The sequence below is a fragment of the Charadrius vociferus genome, unplaced genomic scaffold (assembly GCF_000708025.1).
Source record: "Charadrius vociferus isolate BGI_N301 unplaced genomic scaffold, ASM70802v2 scaffold1064, whole genome shotgun sequence".
In the NCBI taxonomy this organism is placed as follows: domain Eukaryota; kingdom Metazoa; phylum Chordata; class Aves; order Charadriiformes; family Charadriidae; genus Charadrius; species Charadrius vociferus.
In genome coordinates, this window is record NW_009648143.1 from 827,007 (window position 1) to 833,520 (window position 6,514).

The following is a 6,514-nucleotide window of genomic DNA, read 5'->3' on the forward strand; positions in this document are numbered from 1 at the left end:
GGAATGTGTTACCAATGCAAATTAACTCAACCTATTTTCCAGCAGTCGCTAGGGCATACATTATATTCTTTCCACTACCTCAAGCTAGACCTGAAGAATGAGACAGAGAAAAAATAGGAAGATAGAAGGAAAGAACAGATACAGTCTAAAATGTATTTTTCTATGATTGCTCTCTCATGAACCAGAAAGAAGTTTGCTCTTGTACAATAAGTATTTACTTGGCACTGTCAATTAGCCAGGAGAAGGAAAAAAATGCATCAGCCTTCAATGGAACAAGGCTGCACATTAGCCCATGTGCAGTGCCCTTCATTGATAAGTCCACTCCTTCTGCCCAGGGAGGGGGAAGAATTTGTTGAATTTGTGTTTTCTGTTCAAAAGGAACTAGCAAGTTCCTACTCCTGCTGTGGAGGGACCTCTCTCTTTTCATTATGACTGTTGTTTCAGCATTACTAATCTCTAAGCAGGATCTGTTACAGTGTTGGCACATACCAACAATAAGGCAGGAGTCAACAGCCTAAAATAGTTTGGATAACATTAAATCAACAAGAACAAACTTACACTACATTAGAAAACATGTACACCGGAAACTCCACAAAGTTGTTTCTGCCAAAATCAACACACAGACTGCACAGTCACACCTGCAGAATGACAAAGCCAAGGATGGAAGGAACTAAGACCACATCAGTGACTCTCTAAACATACATAAAAGCCATACTGCCCTCAATGGTTGTGTTTCAGTTATTAAACCACAAACAAAATTTTCCTGAAAGTTCGCAAGTCTTTATATAGTTTGAACAAGTAGAAATTTAATTCAGTTCCTGAAGCTGATGTTTACTAGATGGGTTTTCTCGGTTGGATTTGCTGACTTTCAACCAAATTTTATTTGGCATAGAGATTCGATTTAAAAAAAAAATTAAGGACAGTACAAATATTCAGGTAAGAGGAGTTATGAAAATAATTTGCTGGGTAAGCACGTGAATAATGGGGCAGTCTAAACCAAATAAGGGTAAGACAGCATTTTCATTATCACATAACACTTATGATGCAGAACACATAGTCTGTGGTTGTGTGCATGATGATAATACTTTATAAGATCTTTAATTTTGAGAATGCAAAGGAAAGTTCATAACCCATAAGCATAAAATAGAAAAGAAAAGGCCTACTTTGATTAAGGACACCGAGGCAAACAAATAGTGATGAAAAATGTCATATGACTTCATAACATCAGTCTACCAGAAACAACTTTCCCTTTTAACCCTGAGCTGAAAAACTGCCGTGTAGTTTTGGGGGGAAAAGCATAAAAGAAAAACATATTTGAGGAAGAAAAGGACTTTAAATCACAAAAGTAAACCATTTTCAAGAGAAAACTTAGTCACTGCATTTATGTCTGTTAAAAAATTGTCTTACGAGTTTCCACAGGTGGAAAATTTCTGAATATTCTGGAATTTCTGAAAAGTTCTGAATAAATTATCTTTTCGTCAAAAACATGACTACATTTATGTAAATTTCTGCTTAAAAAACAAGGAACACCTTGTCTTCTCTCCAGTCAACATAGTAGAAATCAGCAAGTAATTCACTCAACCTGCAAAAAGGGAAGGGAGGGAAAAACTACGAACTGCAAAAAAGACACAAATATGGAAAGGAGAAAGCAAGAGAAAATACGTCATCTTATGCAGGCTGTATAAAAAAAAGACTAAATTGGTGACAATCAGAAGCAGTTTGTCGTAGTGATAACGTGGCTACTGATCTAAGATCCAACTGAGTTAAATGTTGTATTAAGGAAGTTTAAATAAAACCAAACAAAATACAGATGATTGTGCACAATACAACTACCAAAATTGTTCATCTTCACATTTATCTTTCAGCAGAACGAAGAGAAGAACTCTGCAGACACCTTTCAAGAAAAGTACACTCACGACTGGCGTACAAAGGTAAGAAAAGGAAAAAGGGAAACTGCAGAAAATTTGCAGGTGGCTTTTATGAATAATCTTTGAATGTATCTGGTGTTTTAACACAAGCTGTAGACAGTAATTGCCAGCTGGCTTAAAAAGCAAAACCAAACCTCCCTTCCTGCCCACCCTCACAGCAAAACTGTATCTGTTGTACTGAAAGATATAAACTCTAATTAGGTCCTGGGTACCTCTATGAATGGTGAAAGCAATGGAAGCTACATGCATGTACCAACGTGGCAAAAGGAAACTCTGAAAGACTTAAGAAATGCTCAGTGTTAGTGTTCTGCACAAGGTTTTCCACTGGAATTAAAACTGCCCAGTTCAGAATAAAAATGGTGTATTTGAGGTATTTTGTAACATGCAAACAGAAGACACAAACGTAATTTTGCCTCCTTCATTCTGCTTAATACTGTAACTCATGTCACACTTCATGTTAATTCTTACCTATTTCTTAAGCACTAGGAGGCCTTGTCCTCATACTTAGCTCAGATCTTTTATTTTTTCAGATTGTTCATCTAACAATCAGATTAGACTTTCCTGCTTTTCATGGATATTTACAGATTATATAGAGAAAACCAAAACAAACCCAAAACCTTTTGGTCAGGGCATATAAAAACGCTCTCAAATTTGAAACAAATGCATTAGCAACATCAATATGACAAACTGTCTCTGTCAGCTCCTAAAAACTGACACTGTCCTCCTTCTCATGAGTTCTGACTCACAACCTGCAGTGAATGTAGCTGACGTGCAAGTGCAGCAGAGGTGTCCCTTCTGCTCTAACACTGTAGTTCACTGCTGCGGCTGTAGGACAACAGAGGAACAAGCATCTTACATTTAAAGCTACCAGAGAGCATGACTAAGTTCGTTGATCACAAACCTCTTTTGGGGAGAGAAATCCACCCTATTCCATGTTTGCAAAGCTCTAAGTACCATAGGCTCTAATCTGTGACAGACAACTCCTCAGCATTATTGCTGCATAATAATCAGTTGCCCACTAGTCATCACTGTGTCCACAGATCTGTTTTGCTGCTAACACCTTTCAAGCCAGCTTGGGGCAGCTGGAGAGCACATCTAGTACAATTAGTCAGACTGCTCTTGCAACGCCAACTCACAATCTCGTTTGCAAGAAAGATTTCCATTGCAAAACTAATTAAGCCCACCATGAAATACCAAGTATGCACCAACAGGCTTATCTTGATCCCCTTAAAAATACCCCAACTTGAGCCCAGTGCACAATTTGCACTATATTACAAATGGGCAACAGCTGAGCAATCATTTTTAACCCTGCCTTCAAAGCCAGGCTCCAGTCAGCATCTCAACGTGCACAGAAGAACCCTACAAAACGGGTCACAGCCATTAGGCTCTTGCTGATGCCACTGAGATAAAGTCTCTTCAGCCTTCTAGAGGATTTGCAAGGTTTATTCTGATCTGTCTTAAAAGAAGATTAAAATTTAAAAGGAGGAGATAATATTTTTGAGGCTCACTTACACTTCAGCCCATGGGGGATATCACATTAGAAAATGGGTATCTCACCTTGGCTTAAACAACCCATATTCACTGTAGCCCCAGCTATATCCACACAAACCAACTTTGATGTAAACCTTCAACTCAGTCTGCGTGATTCATAAACCATTTTTATTCTCTGTAATCAGCTGTCCTAGATTCCACATCTTTGATGACACAGTCATTTCCTTTTCTGAACAAATCCAATATACCCTGGCTCTTGTTCAGCTCCAACCTGTCAGTGCACCCATCAGCAGGTTCAATCATAAAACCAGCTTTCTTTAGGTATGGCCGGAGCATTTCTCAGTGAGAGGTTTTCATAAAACCTCTTACACTCAGACTGTGCTACCACAGCTCAATTCAAGTTCGGGGCTTTAAAACAATGTTAAATTTGTACGTCTAGTCTTTAAAACATATTTTTGGTTGCACTGAATCTAGGAAGAACTTGTACAGCAAAATACTATCTCCTTGCATAAAACAGTTTGCACATTGTCAGGGTGGATGAAACTCAGTTATCTCCATATTCCAGCAGGTTTTTGTTCGTGACAGCAATCAATACTGAATAATTCTGTCCTACCAAATTTGCAGCGAACAGGAAATAACCTGCCTCCAGTCTATAGCTCCTGCATGCTCTAAACCCTGGAGTTCACTGCCACTCTCCACTGCACTTCATGCAGTACCTTTCTCTACTGTTTAGAACAGCAACCCCAGTCTATTTTTGGTCGTTCATTATTTGACTGTGCTAACAAGACTCTGTTCAACTATTAGAAGCATTTACCCATTTTTTTTCGTTGAACTGTAGCAGTAACTGTAGGATGATGTCTTCTAAGCATCAATCCTACTGATGCAGGAGAAAAACAGGAAAATCTTTTCTACCTATCCCCTAAATAGAATTTAAGAGCTGATAACCTGACAAAAAGGAGACCAGCTACTATCAGCAAAGAAAAAGGGTGTGCAAATCACGGAAGTGAGGGAGTAATAGGGAATACTCATTTGGGGACATGGAGTTTTCACAGGGATTGAAATAGATTAAACATTGTAGGAAACATTGATGTTTAATGTAAACATTAAACATCCTACATTAACATTGTAGGATGGAGAACAGAGATGCCCTCTGGCCTGGCACAGGAAGAAAGGGCATTGCAGTAACCACAGCCTGACACGGAAGGGAGAACAAAGCACCAGGAGAATAGAGGAAGCCGCGAAAAAGAAACCCAAGCAATTTCCCAGGACAGAAAAATGGGAGCTTATACAGAAGAGCATGTATGGGGAACACTGCCTGCCTGAAGAGGTGACTAAAGGCGGTGTGCATCCCGAGGCCCTGCGGAATGCCTCACAGCACACCTGCGTAAAGAACGGAGAAAGGCAAATAGTTATAGCGAACAGAGAGAGCTCAGACACAGGTCATAAAGTCTGAAACCCCAAAGCTTTCATAGTCTGTTATCACATCCCCTTGGCATCATCTCTGAAGTTAACAATATCAAGCTTCACTCTCACTGTTGCCCATCCATCAGTCAGCTTTGTTTCTTCTGTCTGTGCTGCATTTTCCAGCTCTGGTTCTGCAACATCTACCTGGAGCTGTGGTGACCAGTACCATTCCAGTGTACTGTTTGTTTATTTATTTAAAGGAATTGATGGTTTTCTCAGTACCCCATTCCATTCCATATACATTCTACAACTTTCTACTGCTGCCATTAAAAACAAACAAACCATCTTTACTAAATGCAGGCAAGTTCATATGAAAAGCAGACCAGCTGTGCACAGATGAAGAACTGATTCTAAAAATCTTACACCATTTCGAAGACAAATGTGCTTATCAAAGAGATCTGTGTGATTTCTACACTGCATTTCTGATAGGAAGCCTCAAAATTCTAACAAGGACTTCCAAGTTTCTCATGTTCTGGGGTACAGCCTAGTGTTAAGTGCTTTCTGATTTCTATAGCAAGGGTCATACTGCCACAGGATTAGCAACATCCAAATATTTTAGTTTGGAAGTGTTCCTTTATATATTTAAAAACAAGAAATGTGGCAGACACCTTTCAATTTTGACTTACTGCACAAACAAGTCTTTCCATTTTTGTATGTCTCAAAAATTAAGCCTTTTAATTAGCATAATCTAAAGTTTAATTTGCATATCAAAGTCCTCTCCTAAGTGGCTAGCAGCAACTAAGCTTGCAGTCAGGATGCTGTGACAAAGCCTACAGAAGGGGACGTCTTTACCTCACGGTATCCAAAACTACTTTATTACAAAGTGCTTGAGCGTAGTAATTTTAAGTATCATCACCTGCATTTCTGTTAAGAGAAAAGAGTGCTTCTGGACTATTTTAACCATGGCCTGTAAACTGCAAACTGCATCTTCTCGTTGAAAGCCGTGCTCTTCTTACAACAATTACCAAGTTCTCAAGGCTCCTTCCGCTGCAACGCTATTTTACTGACCTTTAATAGGAATGTAACTGTTTACTGCCTACAGTACAACCTGCCATCCCCAAGGCACGGTGCCAGCCGAGAAGCCCGTAGTCCAATATTCTCTTTCTCACAAGCAATTACACAAGCCATGCATTAAACTGTGTTTACGCTCACCGACACCAATCAGTAATGCACGCAACTTGACCCTCAGTTCTGGGATGTTACGGAGGGGCGTCCCCGCATTTGGGACGGTGACAAAAGAACAACTTGGGACAGTTTAACATGGACTTACAGCTCCTGTGGATGCCTGGTTCAGCTCCCGGGTTACACACAGGTTTTTCCATCACAGGCACGCCAGGTGAAGCAGATACGTGTGCAAACCGAGGCTTTCCCAACAGTTTATAACCAAAATCTCCTGTCCTAACACCTCTTTGTGAAAGATGGAACACTTTACCCATCCTTTAGAGATATGGTATAGTGGGATTTTACCATCTGACCCAACTTCCCGAATGTGGTCAGTCACAACTTCCCACCTCCTCCCTCTTTTCAATAGCCTCTGAAAAAAAAACCCAAAACCACACAGACCGATCTGACTGCGTGGACAATAACTCCCACCACAAGGATGGAGTGGCCGTGGCCGTGGCCCGGGCCCG